Raw genomic sequence first — 19,088 nt, forward strand, 5'->3', positions numbered from 1 at the left:
AAACGGTGGCCTTTGTGCAATTGTATGATGTTAAATAAGCTCTACTGCAGCCATTTGGCTGATCAGGAATCATTACTATCCTTTTTATGTATTTGCACGAGGAACTCGGTGCACGTTTGAGTCGGTTAGGTTGAAACCTTCCTATCGAAAGCAACGAGTGCAAATTAAAGTTTACGAGATTGCTGTCAATGTAGAACTTGTGGGACTTCATCACTTCCTGCAAGGCAACAGTTACAAGCCTTTCATATACAATATACCTGTTTGGACATTAAAATTGATCCAGAGTTTGTTGCTGTCCCTATCCTTTTAACAAATGGTATCTAAAATGAGATTTATACAAGAACAACTGCAAGTTTTTGAGTTTTTAATTATGCCAACAATAACTTACTGTAAATAGTTCTATGTTGTACTCAAAATAATTGTCAAAATTGGAAATGAATATTGAATTGCTAAGTGTCGAATTTAAGGGACCTTGTTTGATATTCTCTCTCGCTCTTCAGCGTGTTTTATTGCCCCTTTGATTGCAATCCCTTGGAGTTCTTCATTTTTTCTTGTCTTATTCTCTTCAATATAGTTTTTTTCCCCCCCCCAAGTACTTATCCTTGGAATCCAGGTGAAAGGCATTAATCAAATTACTTGGATACCCACTCCTCAGATGTTTAATCAACTAATGGCAAATCTGGCGAGTTCTGTGATTGCATACTGTCTGAAACCTCAGCGTTCCACAGCAAGAATCGTTTGAAGGAAAAGCATATTTTGAGAAGTCAGTTGAACAATGATTATGCTGGTCGTACACCTTCAAACATCTTCAAAAGCGACTGGATTCAGATGGTGTGTTTTTAAATTATGCAGAAAAGAATTTCTATTTTTTTGAAAGGAAAACTTTCAGGCAAACTTGTAGGCAGCTACATAGCAAAACCACAGACTGGTTGCAATTAGTGAAGCGTGGAGTCACTCTGCCTACAATATCCTGAAGGAGGAAAAAGACCCAAAAACGTGTTTTCAGGTACATGATTAAAAATAGCATTTGTTTCAACTGCCTAATGACTGCAGATTGTTGGAGAACTGGTCAAAAAGCTTATCTACTTGCTAATTATAGCAGTAACACTGAGTATGATAGATACTTTAGAAAAACAGGTGAAGCCTGAACTTGTTTGAAATAATGTTTCTTACAATTTCAGAAATGGATGAGTATTTAATAATGAGTTTAAAAAGCTTTATAATTAAAAGAAAGAAATCTGTTGTTCTCAAATATTGAAATCACCCCAGCAAAGTGATACCTATTGCAAACATAAAATATATCTTCAAATATGAGATCCTCCTTCAGAATTTTAATCTCAATATAAAGAGTCATAAATGAGTTGTGTAGATATGCGGAATCACGGTGACTCCAGATAACTGGGTCTGACTGTTGATTCGTGATACCTCCACATTGTAGTTTCTAGTCTTGTTCAGCAATATAGTGTAGAACTGAGAAAATGACCCCTCAGTGCAAGCGATTGGAGGTGAATATTTAGAAAACAACCTGTCACGAGCTTTCAGCAGTTTGTTCTCGGGGAATCAGCATTAAAATTTGGAAAACAGAAAGATTTTATTAATTGCAACAAAGGTGAATTAGACATTCTGTGATTAAAATTTGAATTATGAAACATTGCCATTCTGTAGTTCCAGAAATTTGACCAGTCACTTAAACTTGCAGAATATGAGATTGGCACGTACCTTTCACACTGGCACCATATCCTAGTAATTAACGGCCAATATTCCGGTTAAAGGGCTAGTGCAAATCAGCACGCAGGCATCAAATCGCCACAGGGGTGGACCGCCTAGGTAGATTGTATCATCCCCAGGGTCGTCTGAGGCCTGCGTGCCGATTAGCCCAGTGTGAAAAGGACATGGACTATCCAGGGACAAAGTAGTGATGCGTTGATGGCATTTTTGTGTGAGTATAGGAACGTGAAGGAAATAAAAGATTAAAAAGAAGGTATAAGCCTTGTATTCAATTTACTAAATCCTGATCAATGTATTGTGATCATATATTTAAACAAAATTAATCATGCCTAATTATAACATAATTAAGCATTATGTACAGCACAATATGAGCCTTTCAGCTCCTCTATGAGTGCTCCACGCACACAGCCCTTTCTCTGCTGCACAGAATTCTGGGAGGGCCATCGCTTCCCCCCCCACCCCCCGTGACTTTCCCACTGACTTTATAAATTGTGTGCCTATGTGTTTTATTGCCGCTACCACTTTTTCATGGTCCTTTATAAATTTATAAAGGTTAGTACAACAATAGGGGATGAAGGGCTCATACAGTACTGTACATAAAGCTTAATTATGTTATAATTAGGCATGATTAATTTTGTTTCAATATAAGATCATAATTAGCAAATGCATCGCTCAGACGTCTCTGGTCCTCTCCATGGGGATGCCTGGTGTTGAGGGTGATAGGATGCAGACAACCGTTTAACAGTGGTCCAGTGTGAACGGTAAAAACGGCTTCCTTAACCAGTTCATTGAACGGCCAATTTACAGGTTATCCAGTGTGAAAAGGGCTTCTATCTGCAATCCAATACCACAGCGGTTGGTTGGTGTGGGGGGAGACATGATTTGATTGTCTTCCACTCACTGTAGATGTACAGTTGCATAATCATGGTCTCTCGGCATTGCTGCAGCCCACAAAAAAGCACATGGAGGCTGGTGATTCAGGAAGCTGTTAGGCCACACTGTAAGTGTAGGTGAAATTCAGCACCACGTCCCTATTATCTGCTTAAGCTATTTCTGGATTGCACTTTATAGTTATGGTATGAGCAACCTGAAAATAACAGTGACCGTTAAGCAAAACAGTGTCTCCCAGTTGAAATGCTGCTTTGAGCTTTTAAGTTGCTGAAAAGGAATAAGGAAATAGGAGGCGTGGAGAGCAACTGCTGAGCTGCGTGTGGACCGATAGCGGGGTTGAGGGCGTGTGGCTCGATAGTGGGGTTGACGGCATGTGGGCCAATAGCAGGTTTGAGGGCGTGTGGGCCGATAGTGGGGTTGAGGGCGTGTGGGCCGATAGCAGGGTTGAGGGTATGTGGGCCTATAGCGGGGTTGAGAGCGTGTGGGCCGATAATGGGGTTGAGGGCATGTGGGCCAATAGCAGGGTTGAAGGTCTGTGTGTGTGAGAGAGAGAGAGATGCAGGATCAAAGAGTTGGCAGTCATGACAACCTTGGAACATGGATTTTTTCATCCTGATGAATCCAGTTATTCCCCAGGACCAGCTTCTACCACTAATCTTCATATTTTGACTGCCATGGATGGCTTCTGTTTTCAACCTCCATGATCAATACGATGAGAACTGAATCTCAATCTGATGGGGGCTTCCCTCTCTCTTGTAATCATTTGGAATGCCACGGATGTGCGCGGGCACATTCTTCATGTACTTCACTGGGTTAGTGGAACTCTGATGCCAGTTGGTGCAGGAGTAGATCAGTAAGTGCACAAAACTGAACCTGTAATGATCAGGAGCCATGCATTAATTACTTGAGGGTTGCATTGCTTTTCAAAATACTGTCCAACATTTTGTTTAAGAATTTCACTTGCATGAAAAGCCTCACATTAAGTAGAGATCAGGAAAGGGGTATCAGTGCCACAAGACTCACACACCAGGTTCAGGAACAGCTGCTCCCCCTTAACCATCAGACTCCTCAACAACAAATTCAACCAGGGCCTCATTTAAGGGCCCTCTGCACATTATCTATTACTGAATATTTATTTTTTCTGTATTTCATAGTCTCTTTTGCATATGTATCTTTTCTTGAGAATTTTTTTGTACTAACAATAAGTAGAAATTCTGTCTGGCCCGCAGGAAAAAGAATCTATGAGTTGTATGTGATGCCATGTATCTTTCTTTGGCTTGGCTTCGCGGACGAAGATTTATGGAGGGGTACGTTCACGTCTGCCGCAGGCTCGTTGGTGACTGACAAGTCCGATGCGGGACAGGCAGGCACGGTTGCAGCAGTTGCAAGAGAAAATTGGTGGGTTGGGGTTGGGTGTTGGGTTTTTCCTCCTTTGTCTTTTGTCAGTGAGGTGGGCTCTGCGGTCTTCTTCAAAGGAAGTTGCTGCCCGCCGAACTGTGAGGCGCCAAGATGCACGGTTGGAGGTGATATCTGCCCACTGGCGGTGGTCAATGTGGCAGGCACCAAGAGATTTCTTTAAGCAGTCCTCGTACCTCTTCTTTGGTGCACCTCTGTCTCGGTGGCCAGTGGAGAGCTCGCCATAGAACACGATCTTGGGAAGGCGATGGTCCTCCATTCTGGAGACGTGACCCACCCAGCGCAGTTGGGTCTTCAGCAGCATGGATTCGATGCTTGCGGACTCTGCCATCTCGAGTACTTCGATGTTGGTGATGAAGTCATTCCAATGAATGAATGAATGAATGAATGTTGAGGATGTATGTACTCTGACAATAAAGCTGAACTTTGAACATTAAAGGTTTTCATTTCTGCTTTGAAATGATCAAGTCAAGGTAAATGCCCCTTGTAAGATACGGCATCAGAGAACTAAAGAAGAATAAATAATTTTTCCTTCATGTGCTTTGTTTTAAATTTGTATTTTGTTCTAAGTTTACTATTTTTAGAAGAACATGATTTCCTATTGCTCTCAAGACTTCTTAGTTATTGTGTGAAAAGCATTTTCTATCAATTCTGGTTTTAACCAAGCTGCTTTAGAATTTCAGAAGACTGGCAAGAAAGAAGACCAATGTAAATGTTTGCTTGTAAATGTGAAACCTAGAATTTAAAAATAATTTAGGAAAAAAATGTGGATGATGTGTGAGTGCGCCACCAGTTTTCATATTCTGGTATGGACACCAATACCCCTGAGTGAATTGCGACATAGGCTTTATCATTTGAAATTTAGGGATATTTGCTTGGGATTCTGGATAGATTTATCCAAATGAGACAAGGAAAGGGTGGTAGGGTAAAGGAGCTGTGGTTGGTGAGGAAGGTGGAACATTTGATCAAGTGTAGAAAGGATGCGTACACAATGTTTAGAAAGCAAAAAAACACACAGGGCTCTGAAGAATTACAGGATAGCCAGGAAAGAACTTAAGAAGGGACTGAGGAGAGATAGAAAGAGACCTGAGAATACCTAGGCAAGTAGAATAAAAGAAAACCCCAAGGTGAAGAACAGGAGGGTGACTAGAATGAGGATAAGACTGTTCAAGAACAAAGGGAGAAAAGTGCCTGGAATTCAAAGAGATGGGGAGGTCCTAAATCAATACTTTGCTTCAGTTTTCACCAGGACAAGGGGCTTTGATGAATGAGGTCAGCGTGGAGCAGGTCAATGTGTTGGAGTATGTGGAGGTTAAGGAAGAACTAGTATTGGAACTTCTGAAAAAGGTCAGGATAGACAAGTCCCGTTGTCAGATGAGATATGGCTCCGGTCACTACAGAAAGTGAGAGCAGGGATTGCTGGAAAGTTGATGATGATCTTTTCATCACCCATGGCCACAGGTTGGTTAGTACATGAGGATTGGAAAATGGAAAATTTTATTCTGTCTTCAAGAAGAGTAATAGGGTGAATCCTGAAAATTAACTGCAAGTTTTGTGTCAGTGGTTGACAAAGTACTGGAGAGGATTCTTAGGGACAGGATTTCTGACCATTTGGTGAAGCATAACCTTATTAGGGACAGACAGCATGGCTTTGTGAGGAGCAGGTCATGCTTCATAGTTAACTGAGTTTTTCAAGGAAATATCGACGAAGATAGAGTGGTGGATGTGAAAGTTAAGAGGCATGTGTAGATAGATTTTCACAAAGTAGGGGAATTAATAGATATGACGAAAAGACAGAGGGAAGATGAGCTTGTCATCAGATCAGCCATGATATCATTGAATGGTGCAGCACGCTAGATGGGCTGGATGGCCTACTCTTGCTACGATTTCTTATGTTCTTAGGGTATCCATGGAAACTTGCTTGTGTGGAATTTTAAGTGGTGGACCACACAGGGCAAAGGGTGGTCATAGATGGAATGTATTCTGACTGGAGTTTGGTGCCTAATGGCCTTCCACAGGGATTTGTTCTGTGAACCCCTGTCTTTGTGGTCTTTATGAATGTCTTGGATGAGAAAATGGAGGGGTGGATTAATATGTTTGCAGAGGTTGGAGGTGTTGATGGTTGTCATATGTTACAATGGGATATAATCAGAATGTAGAGTTGGACGGAGAAGTAGCAGATAGAGGTCATTCCTGAAAAATGTGAAGTGATGTGCTTTGGAAGATCAAACCCGAGGGTACAAGGTTGATTGCAAAGTTCTGAGCAGTGATCGTGAGGTCCAAGTCCATAGATCCCTCACAGTTACCATGCATATTGGTACGGTGATAAGGTGTTTCAGAAGTTGTATGTAATGTTAGCCTTCGTTAGTTGCATTGAGTTCATGATAAGTTATAAAACTCTGATTAGACCATACCAGAGTATTGTATTCAGTTCTGGTTGGTTTATTATAGGAAAGATGTGGAAGCTTAAGAAAGTGAGCAGAGGAGATTTACCTGACACGCAGCCAGATGTAATACACATTCAGACAAACATATGCAGGACAAGTATTATATCTATAAAAGTAAATAAATATTGTGAATAATAGTGTTCTTGAAGAGTTAGTGTGAGCAGCTCCTTTGTCTTGTGACGAAAGGTTGAGTGACCTGGGGCTTTTCTCTTTGGAGAGACAGAGAATGACACGACTTAATTGAGATGTATAAGATTACAAGAGACATAGATAGAATGGACAGCCACTACCTTTTTCTCAGGGCAGCAGTGGTTAATACCAGAGGACATCTGTTTAAGGTGAGTGGAGCAAAGTTATGGGGAAGATATCAGAGCTAAGGTTTTTATTCAGAAGCTGTAGGAGAATCCATGGACATTCAGTGACTCTGGGAGGGTAATCTCTTTTGCTTCTTTCTCTGACTGTAAGGGGCACTGGACAATCTTTGCCTTACAGTAGATTAAAGGAAATTTTGTATAATATCACATTTTGCATTTTATTACATGGCAATAGCATAATCTTGAATCTTTTACGCAGAGAGTGGTTGGTGCCTGGAATGGATTGCCAGGGGTAGTGGGGGAGGATGGTACAACAGGAACATTCAAAACACTGAGATAGACTCATGGAAGTAAGAAAATTGTGGGTTATGGACTGTGAGGGTGGGAATGATTAAATTGATTGTGGAGTACATTGTGAGTTGAAGGGTCTGTACTGTGGTGTTCTGTTCTAGGCTGAAAATCTTTCAGCAAACTGAACCTTGTGTAATTATGTAAAGATGGGATATAATGATAAATATTTCATACATTGGAAGATGACAATCAAACTGCAATACTATGTTATTTGGCACATGTGCAGGATGGATTTGGAACAATTAAGAATTATATAGATAAATCAGATTTTAAGATGGACTTTTTTATAATTTGAATTGATCACATTTTGACAAAAGCAATAGAAAAATTGTTTCCAGTGATTATAGGTTCTAGACTAGAGGCTAGAACAAATGTATATTGATGGAAGATTAAATGTAAGAGATCAAGCAGATATCGTTATGTCTCTGTGAAATGCAAAAATGATCAAAGTTGACAGATGATTTTAAGGTATTTCATGGGCTGATACATGGGACAAACATACAGCGAGAAGAAAATGAAAACAGTTGGGCTGATCTTTTTGTATTCAAGTTTTCTGTAATCCTTTCAGCATTCTGGCATTTACGGTCAATATCATTTTAACAGATGAGCCTGACATGTCGAACCATCTGAATTTGAAGTTTGCAAATAGTAGGTGGGAGTCCTGATTAATAGAGAATGGTGGTGGATAAGAGGAGTATTATGGGATATGGCACCTGGTAGGTTGACTTTCACCTCTGTGTAAGGCCATGAGCCTTATTGTGTCTGTACATCCATTTCTTTAGGACTGAGCTCCTTGCATTGACCTCTGCAACTATCTGTTTAATGTGCCTTCTTATTTCTATGAAAGACCTTTTGTGCAAGTAGAGCGCCTCTATCACTTTTTCATAATGGTTTTGCTAGATTCAAAAGCACAGACTAGCTTTTGATGTAGCAAGTAATGAAATTGGCTGCTAGTTTTACGAGCAAAGACTGCAAAGCGTGGTTAGCATTTGCTGAATGCAAAAGTCATATTGTGTATGTGGTGGAGTTGGTCAAGAGTCAAGATGGAGCCTCAGTCAGGGTTTTGGAGAGATTCTAACTCAGGAAGCAAGACTAGCATAAACAATGGCTCTGAAAGGACTTTAATGGCAGTTGGATCTCGCAATGATGTGGCTGATCAACCCTGGCAACATTTGAAAGGGGTGTTTCAAGGAGAGTTGATTCTGATGCAAAAATGTCATTATTGGCACAAATTACAAAGTCTAATTTATGGAATGGCTTGATTGAACCCAAAAATTATTGTCAACATGCACCACCAGTTTTCATATTCTGGTATGGACACCAATACCCCTGAGTGTAAAGCCCTCGAAAAGGTAGTGGACACAGCCCATGACATCACATATAAAATCCTCCCCACTAGAGAAAATATCTACAGGGAACACTTCCTTCAGAGAGTAAGACCAATCATCAAGAATTCACCCCACCCAGCACAAGTTCTGTTCTCACTGCTGCCATCAGAAAAGAGCTAGAGGTGCCATAAGAATCACGTCACCAGGTTCAAAACGGTTGTAACCCTCTACCACCAGACTCCTCAAAAACAAACTTAATCTGGAATTTATTTAAGGACTCTTACTTTTGCACTTTATTGAATTTTTTTTGTGTTCTCTGTATTGCACAGTCAGTTTGTTTACCATAGAAGGTTTACATTCATTATCTGTTTATTTATTTACCTGTATACGCTGTGTACAGATTTTTAAACTACCACTAAGAGGTAATTCTGCATCGCCAGCAGAAAAAAGGATCTCTGGGTTGTACGTGATGTCATGGATGTACTCTGATAATAAATAGTGCCTCACTGAACACTCCAGATTCATTTCTTGGTTCAAAGGATTGCTACCAGACTCTTGGTGGCGAGCTGATATGTTTTGATGATCTCATTCTTTTTATTGGTCTTTTGAATATTCTGTTTTTAATTTCCACAGACTCGTGTAAATCCAATAAACAAAATATTGCATTCTCTTCCCTCGTAATATTTTCCCCTCCTTACACCCTCCCCTCCCTATCCCTTAAATTATACAAATACCAAAATATAAAAATACAAACATACCAAAAACCTCCCAAATACCGACAAAGACAACAATCCTCCTCGAAGCTGGAGGACCGAGAATATTAAATAAAAACAGGAAGGTGAAAAATCGTGTCATCTGCACCACATTCCCCATTTAATCCTTTACCTGCTGGGATTGTTTCTTTCCTCTTATTCAGGGAGGGAGGGAGGTGTGAATTATATCTGTGCACCGATGTGCCTCAGATACGGTTGACACACTTCAATGTCCCTCAGATACGGTTGACACACATGTCATATCTCTTCCATAAATTGTAGGTGATTTTCTCCAGGGGAATGCAACTCTGTATTTCCATATTCCATCATGCGATATTTAGCTGGAAGTCAGACTTCCACATCACCACTATACACTTCCTGGCTACTGACAAGGCGACCTTCACAAACTGAATTTGGTGTTTGGACAGTCTAAACTGTACACCTCCAATGTCCCCTAGAAGGTACAACTCAGGATCCTGTGGAAAATCCACCTTTGTAATTTTTTTTCAGAGTGTCCCCCAGGTCTTCCCAGAAGGGTCTCACCCTTGTACACGGCCAGGTGGAGTAGACAAAAGGTTCCAACCTCCACACCACACATAAAGCACATTTCCAAAACTTCTGGCTTTGATTGGTGTAATTTTATCGCCATGAGGTATAACTGATGCAAGAAATTATATTGCACCAGCATGTGTCTGGCATTAACAATTCCTGTCAGACTATTCAAACACAAATCTTCCCACCATTGGTCATCAATTGCTGTGCCCAAGTCCAACTCCCACCTTTCCCTTGACCAATGTAAGCCTGGCTTCGGGCCTTCACTTTGGATTATGGAATATTTCCTAGAGATAAATTTACGCACATTCCCCTTTCAAATTAGAATCTCCATATCACTACAGTCGGGCAGGGTCATTGCTGGTCCCAGTTTGTCCCTTAGGAAAGATCTTGATTGCAGAAAACAGAAGAATGTTCGACTTGATAACACGTATCCAATCCTCAACTGCTCAAATGACATGAGCTCCCCTTGATAGTAACAATCCTCGATACATCTAATCCCCTTCCAGCACCAGGTGTCCAGGATGTTATTGCCCAGAGTCATGGGTGTTAAGTTGTTCTGGGTCAAGGGCATTTTAGACTGGCCCATGTTTTATTATGGGGTTATCTGTATTTTTCCAAAACTAAATTAATGTCTCATTTGTATATAAATTCTCCTCCTATCTTTCCCCTAATGTATATAACCCAATTTGTGCCAAAGAAGGGGACCCCCTTCCTCAAATAATGAGACAACAAACCTCACCTGGGACGCCCAGTGATATCTTTTTAAAATCTGACAGTTTTAAGCCCCCCAATTTTTATTCCCATGTCAACTTTTCCATGCAGACGCTAGACACCCTACCATTCCACAAAAATTTTCTGATATCCAGTGAGCATTTTAAAGAAGCATTTAGACAACAAAATGGGCAACGTTTGAAAAAGATATTGTTGTCTTGGCATCACCTTCATTTTTACAGTTAACTCTGCCCACCAACATTATGGGCAGAGTTTTCCATCAAGCCAGGTCCTCCTCAATCTTCCAGAGCAATGGGAGATCATTTAATTTATATATATTGCGTCGGTCTTTATCCACTCTTATCCCTAAGTATTTAATACCTTCCCACGGCCATGTGACTTGGCTTTCCCTTGGCTTTCTCCTTTGACAAAGGCATGATTTCACTTTTATCCAGATTAACCTTGTACCTAGTGACCTTCCCATAATGCACCAGTATGGCGCTCAGTCTGGCCAAAGGAACCCCGCCCCCCTCAATTTCCATAAAATACACTAACACAAATAGTCGACAAATAGGGTGATTTTGTGTTCCACCTGGCCCACCTTGAAACCATTTACGTCTGGATCCCGCTGAATGGTTTCCTCCAGTGGTTCAATAGCTAGTATGAACAGAGCTGGGGACAGTGGGCTTTCCTGCCTACTAGATCGACTCAGCAGGAACACTGGAAACACCTGCCAGTTTGTGATGGCTTTAGCCCGGGGTTTAAAATACAATGTCCTTACCCAAATGATAAATATTGGACCCTTGTCTCACATGCTTTGTCTGACACAGGAGTTGTGTAGCCTAAAATCAAGACATTAAGGATTTCTATGTTGCCATTGGCAAAGTTGTGATCTGCCTTTCACTTCAAGCTAAGCATTAATTAATTAATTAATAGCTTTTGCTCTTGTTTATCAGCAACAGAGGGAATTATGGCTGAGATTCCATTTTGTGATGCAAATATTCTGGGATCTTTTAGTTATGGGGGGGTCACATGACTGCCCCAAACTCCTCCCCCCTCCCCCCCCAAAAAGTCTCAATCCAATAGTTTTGGTTCTAATCCATCTCAGTTCAATATTGACACAGTACAGAAGGTTCATTTCAGATCACTTTACAATGTCAGTGTTTGAATTGTATTAATAAATTACCTCTGCATCTTTTCCCTTATCCACTTTAAACAGTGTCGTGTAGAAATGGGAAACGGCTGTTGCCTGACTAAATGCATCTCCATTGTGCCAGTGTTGTTTACACAGCAACCACAAGTCCTTCATCAGCGAGTATTTTTGCTACTTTTGACGTGTTTTTGAGGAACGGGGATGGAAGGTAACTTCTTTCATCCACTGGCTTAAATCATTTTAATTTGCAGGACGTTTTGGCTTTTATTTTATTGCAGTTGTTTTAGATTGGTTTCTGCTTGTATTTTTCTTTTCAAGGCCACTGTTGGATTAAAGTCTTGTAAAATGCAACTGTTTTTGGAGATGTGTTTGAGAGCCATATCGGTCTCCATAAACAATTTTGGGTCTTTCTTTGTCGTCAATTATTCCCACACAAGCTAAGTTCCTTCACCAAAATCACTTTTTATCCTGTATTTTCTGGAAAATTCAAGTTTTTATTTCTGCTTTGGGTTCCTCTCAGTAATGTGGCCAAAATGTTAACAGAAAAATGAGGAACTAATGTCTTAATTCATTTGTGATGGGACAGTAACAAAACTGTGGGCCTAGCAAACCTATGCAAAATTTAATTATTCCTTGAAGAAATAGCACGAGATTAATATGTAATGATGATTTTAATGTGCAAACATAATCCTACCTATAACACAATAGCTAACACAAGGTTACCCTCCTCTCTCTCTTCCTCCCCTCTATGCCCTGAACTGAGCCTCGAGTAGGATCATGGGCCACTGAGGTCATTACGTCAATTATTCACTTATATACAGATTATGTTAATGACTGACTAATGGCCCTTTGCTGACTGCTTGCACTTGTTCAAGGGGTCCACTGACTTTCTGGTGACTGGCCAGGTGTCCTCCCAGACAAAAGTACCTTTGGCTGAGATATCTTAACCTTGGGGTCTTGTCCTATTAACACATACATGCAATTTCCCCTTTGATCTAAGGTTAAATCTTGGATTGCACCTCCCCTGCTGGCATGATCAAACAAACAGTACCCAACCCTTGAGCATTCATCTAAAAGGTGTCTTTCAGTTATTTGCAATCTTTGCTGGCAGAAACTCTTTCTAGATGGTCAAAAGTAGCATTTGCTTATTACAAAGGGATGACACATTCACAATGGGATGCAATCCAGGTGGGAAATTGAAAATTCAAAAATTTACTGGCACCTGCTCTCTTTTCACAGATGCAAGTTCATTGTTTCTTGAATAGTTAAATTGCACATTCTGAGTAATCGATTCAACTTCAATGTTTTTGATTGTTAGGAATCTATTTGACAATAATATCCCCAGTAAAGCTTCATGGGCAATCACAGACATATCTCTCCCCCTCCCCCTCCCACGTTTCAACTCTCCATCAGTGACATGTCTTTCATGTGTTGATTGTCAGGGCACAACCAAATATAAACTTGAGGGATAATGCATCATATTACCTCCTGGACAGCCTTAAACCTCATGGCAAGAACAATGTTTTCTAATTTTAAGTAACCCCACCCCCTTCTGTATCTATTGTTTCTCTTTTCCACCTTCTTCCTAATGGTATCTCCCTCTACCTTCCATGCCTTCTGTCCCAGACTCCATCACCTCTGGATTCCTACCTCTTTTCAGATGTAATTTAACTCATTCTATTTTTGCCTGGATCAAGCAATGGGACTTGAATGGTTAATTGACCATTGTTACCCATGGATGTTGCCTGACTTGCTGAGTTCCACCAGCAATTCTTTGTCTGCTCAGCATCTGCAGCTTTTGTTTTCCTGTTGCTTTCTCTTTCCCAGTTCTGATGCAGACCCCACACCTGAAATGTAAACTGTTTTCTCTTTCCACCATTTTCGGATTTCTCATTTTTCTTCGCTGTTCACTCGATTTTCGAGTAGTGTCGCGCTCCTTACCAGCACTAATTATCCTAAAAGGTGGCGATGAGACAATTTCTTGAGCCACTGCATTCTTTCTGGTGAAGTTTCTCACATCACCCCAAGCGGTGATGCTCAACGGAAACTCAGCTGGTCGAGCAGCATCAGCGGAAGAGAAAGAATGATTAACCTGGCAGGCAGGGGCCCTGATGAAGTGCTGCAGCCCACAACGTCGATGATTATATTTTCTCCCACCGATGCCTCTCATCCTGCTAGGTTCCTCCAGCAGTTGTGTGTTGCTCTGGATTCCAACATCTGTTGACCCTCGTCTCACGTGCTTTGTCTGACACAGGAGTTGTGTAGCCTAAAATCAAGGCATTAAGGATTTGTATGTTGCCATTGGCAAAGCTGTGATCTGCCTTTCACTTCAAGCTAAGCATTAATTAATAGCTATTTGCACTTGTTTATAAGCCACAGAGAGAGCAAGGTTTTGGATGGAATAAGAGATATGCCATCTATATATGCTGGAATATCCTATTAGTTATCCATGCACATGTCAATGCAGTCCAAAGAAAACAACCCCAAACTAACTTGTCTTTCATCATAGCTGCTATTTTTTATTCTTGACAATTTGCTCAGAAATCTCTTCTGCACACCATCCCATACCGTCGCATAATCCATGGAAGATGATTAAAGCTATTCACAAAACAACAAGCATTCTGTCATTTTTTTAAAATTGTATTCGCCTCGTACTATGGAATCTCCACCCCCACACTTTCTATCTCTTATTTAGCTGCTTTTGCACTTTTTTTTCTTCTCTCTGCAGTTTTTCTTCCCCTTGTAGCCTTTCCAACTACCTATCTTTTCATCTCTTACACCTTCTGCCATGTACTCTAGCACCTCTTGGCCTCTCCTTTACAAGTGATGTTACTCCCCTTTCCCTTTCGTCCTGATAAGGAGTACAAACCGGAACGTTGACTGACCATTTCTATCCAAAGATCCTAGAGAGTTCATCCAGCATCTACACTCTTAATACTTTTCACTGACTGGGTTTTTGATTTGTGAACCTTTGTGAATAAGACCAATTATAGACAGAAGAATGAAACTAGATTCTAAATTGGGAAATGTAGAAGACTACTAAAGATGGTAGGAGTTTCTGGAAGTGTTTTTTAAAATTTAAAATACCGTATTCTTTATTTTAATTGAAAAAGATACATTTATCTTTGATTACAAGTATTTTTAAAGATTACTGCAAACATTTGCAAGGTATATTCTTGTGAATCTGGAGAAGCTCTTCTGTGAAATGTGGAAAGAAAAGGTATTTATATAACACTTTTGTGTTGACCTTTAAAACGTATTATACCTTCAATTACTCCTTGGAATGTATTTACAGTCGTTGGGTTAGGTAACTGTTTTGACTCCTGATTAACGCTGCAATTGACAGATTAGGCCACCTGGAGGACAAAAGTTGGGAGGACTCTGGTGTAATTTAATGCCTTGTTTTGAACAATACCAGAGGGGTAGCTATAAGGGAGGCACACCACTCTAAAGCAGTATTTTATTTCTGTTCAATTTGAAGCCATTGGGGATATGATCCTGAAGCAAAATGACTAAGTTAACACAGTGAATGATCTCTACACTTGATAGAAATTAAGATCAAATTCATTATTTCTTTTGCATTTTCCTTGCTTGCTTTAATGCGTTTCTTTCTGTTGTAATGTGGAAAGAAAAAGTCTTTGAAAGTCAAGAAAAACTGCAGCTGCTAAGAATCTGAAACTAAAACAAAATTTTGCAAACACACAGCAGACCAGACAGCATCTGTGGAAAGAGAATGAGAGTAAATGCTTTGGATTTTTTTCCCCCACAGATGCTGCCTGGTCTGTTGAGTGTTTCCAGCATTTTCTTTCTCTCTATGAACTGAGCAACCCCATCAAAATGTCGAATATATGTTGAGAGAACCTGAAGTTACAGTTAATCAATTTCAGCTACTCGTATCTTCAAAGTTCAACAGGTCCATAAAAATCACAATAAACAATTCAGATTGGATCATTTGACTAAAATTACATTTAGTGGAACTGTGTCAGCTTAAAGGTTGTTTTGAATGTTGATTTCAGATGCTGTTATAGGGAGATGCCTTGGCTCAGTTTGCTTTCAGACAAAGCTAAACTTAACCAGTGTTACCAACTTTGGAGCATAATCTATGAACTGACTGCATTGCTCATATTTCTGGAAGAGCTGCTGCCGTACTTTACTGCCGCACACTTTGCATGGTCGTGCAGACATTATTTAGTTTTGTTTTTATTATTCAGATCCTGCCTTTTTCTGGTTTGTATTCAGCCACACGTTCTATTCTCATTCCTCTCATAGCCATTTTCTGATGCTATTCGCAATCGTGACAACACGAGCTTCCAACTGCATCTCTGCATATCAACGAGGTGTCTGCCATAAAACAGAAATCTATTCCATATTTCAGTTCACCTGCTGAAACACATCCATCTTTTTTGTTTTCTATGTTTTCATCTTGCTCCTCCCATAAGATTGAATTGATTCAGTGCTTTGCTGCTTGCATCCTAACTTCACATATCACCCCATTGATCATTGACTGAGATTGTTTGAGACTTTTACAATGTTTTAATTGTTTGAGACTTTACGATGTTTTAATCTCATTAAAGGAAAGCATTCATGTTTTCCAAATCATCTTTGGCCTTCTATCTCTATTACCTCATTCCCAGCCTTTAAAAGTTGTGTTGCACAAGTTTTGGGCTCTAACACACCTCCAGCTTTAATCCCTTCCCCAACAGTTGGCGGTCATGCTGTCAGCAGCTTGGGCTCCAATCTCAACACTTCTTTCATTTACCCCTCTACCTCTCCTGCTCCTTTAAGAAACTCCTTAAAACCTACTTCTTGATTGCTTGCCCTGCTCCTTAACGCTAGGAATAAGTATAGGATTTCTACACGAGTTGCCAGTTTTCCTTTCAAAGTATAGTTTTGCCTGTTCATACTCCGCCCCCATCCTCAACCACACACCCAGACACATGGACTCAGATATGGACGGGGGCAACGGGCAGGCATAGGGCATCAGCAAGGTAGAGGCGGTCGGCCATCAGGAGTTAGACGGGGGGGGGGAGTGATAGACGGCTGGGGCTAAAATCAGTGAGATGTTCGGGCTGCTCGGAAGTTAGATGTTGGGTGAGCGGGGTGTGGACAGTGGCATCCTCCTTCAGGTGGTGCCCAGGGCATGTATGATGGCTGCTAAACTCTAGCTACACCTATGCCAGTGACAAGGAGGGACAGAACACCTGGCAGTGGTGCCATTCCAATGCAAGCTACATCTTTTTGTATGTGGTAGGGATTGTGATTATAGGAGTGCTTATCTACTTCCTGAATTACATCTTTTATCAAGTTACTGGGTGCCAGGGGTGAATGAAATTAATGCATGATTATATATATGTAGGGGCCCCCTCAGAGAAACATTGGGGTGATTATATATATGTAGGGGGGCCCCCCTCAGAGAAACATTGGGGTTGAGATACAGTAATTGAAAAAAGAGCCCTCTTTCTTTGTGTGAGGTACGGTTCAGTGGAGTGCTTGCTCCCTTCATTCAGCTGAACTTTTTTTAATGCTTTCTTGATCAAATATTTCCTTGCTTTTAAGAGTTGTCTCCTCACATCACTGCACCCTTGGCCACATTCGGGCAAATATCTCGGACCACAAATAACAATTTGAAAGTCCATACACTATGAAATGTAATCTGTAAATAGTAAATTGCATTTTGTAAGTAGAGTATAAAATTGTAACAAATTAAATCTTAATTCTCTAAAGTGAAAAAAAAAGAATTTTAGGATGGTTTTTTTTCTATTGAAGATGATTACCTTGAGCAAAATAATATTTCTGTACATTTACATTTAAAGGTAGTTTTTAATTATTAGAAATGCTCGGTGAGGCCAAAAAATACTTGTCATCTTTTTTCTTTTACAAGTTTGAGTGTTTTTGGAGCCCATCGTAACTTTCTAAGATTTACAGCACTCTAAAGATTGGATGTGGAGCCAAAGCTCTGTGGTGCACCATATCCTGTGATATTATGGCCACGGTTTTTTTCAATAACTTGACCTACTCATGGAAACCTCATAAAGCTGGCCTGCAAAACAATTATCCCTTTAACTGGGTTATTAAAGCCTTATTTGTTAGTTACTTAAATGTCAAAATGTACTTAGTTACTTTTATGAAGGCATTCTTTTCCCCCACTGTGTTTCCACAAGCCAGCAGGTACGTATAGTTAACAATGGCAGTTTGGGCTCATGTCATTGCTGCAACAGGCCAGAACAGTAGTAACTTCTGAGCAGATTTAGATTTTAGTGCCATGCTTTTAAATAATAGAAAATCTTTTTTCAAGGAATTTTTTTAATTGAATTGATAAAGTTACACATCTCTCCATGCCTTCGGAAGTTTGATTCCTGGTGTTGGAAGGAATTCTATGCAGTATTAACTGGAAGAGAATGAGTTTTATTTAAAAAAAAGGCCATTTATTTCAATTTGAAATCGAAAATTAAAAGAGAAGTTGCATCAAGAGGGCAGAATTGAGAAAATCAGGACAGACTCATGCACTGTGTTTGTTGTCATGTAAGCATTGGGAAGGGTAATAGTTTTAAAACCCATCCTTTTACACTGTGTAGCTGAAGTTGGACTGGGTGGAGTTCACTAAACAAAATAAGTAATGGATGTGCAAGAATAATTTCTCCCATACTGATCCTTTGACACGGAAATAAAGATGTCCTTACTTTATACAACATAGTGCTGGCCAAACCATTGAAATGAATGCCTGAACTAACTATCTTGGTGATCTGATGATACTGGAAGATCCAAACCAATTTGTCAACATTTCTGTCCATCCCATTAACCAAAAATAAGGTCTTTGTTGAGTGCATCATTAGATGATAACGCTTCACACCACAGATTATGAAGCAATATCCTAAACTACATCACGGGTATTATTTGGGGATATCACCTTTTTTCTTATTAATTTTCAATTCTGAATTTCTTTTGAGTCAACCAATTGACCAGTTTCTGCAGGTTGCTGATCTTCTGGAAGGTTCCATCTAAATGGAGCTTGTCCGTCTTTTATTTTAACTCAGCATTTGCCTATATTCTGAATAGCTGTGATGTGCCCCACCCATTCTTAATGGCTGGTTTTAACTAATCCCAAAATGGGTCAAGAAGACCATAGGAACCTAGGGGGTCAATGAAATTGAAATAGTCAATGCCTATACCATTGGGTTTTGGACTACTTACGTGGAATATGATGTACTGTTCTTCAAGTTTGTCGTAGAGAGAGTAAAGATGCTTCCAGTGGCCAACCACTTTAAACAATACACCATTCCCACACTGACATGTCTGCTCATGGTCCCGTGCACTGCCAAACGGAGGCTACCTGTAAATTGAATGAAAAACAACGTATATTCATCTCCATCCTGATAGTGTTAACATTGTCCTCCATTTTCTGTTAACCACACTCCCCCATCTCGCTCTTTCCATTTCCTTCT

General features: G+C 40.2%; 1 protein-coding gene across 30 annotated transcripts in view; it reads left to right on the forward strand.

The window, feature by feature from the left end:
• LOC138746747 (protein TANC2-like) overlaps window positions 1-19,088 on the forward strand; it is a 502,350-nt gene that overhangs the window by 329,440 nt on the left and 153,822 nt on the right. The gene's annotated exons all lie outside the window — the stretch shown is intronic.

Source organism: Narcine bancroftii, chromosome 12, assembly GCF_036971445.1.
Source record: "Narcine bancroftii isolate sNarBan1 chromosome 12, sNarBan1.hap1, whole genome shotgun sequence".
NCBI classification, from domain to species: Eukaryota; Metazoa; Chordata; class Chondrichthyes; order Torpediniformes; family Narcinidae; genus Narcine; species Narcine bancroftii.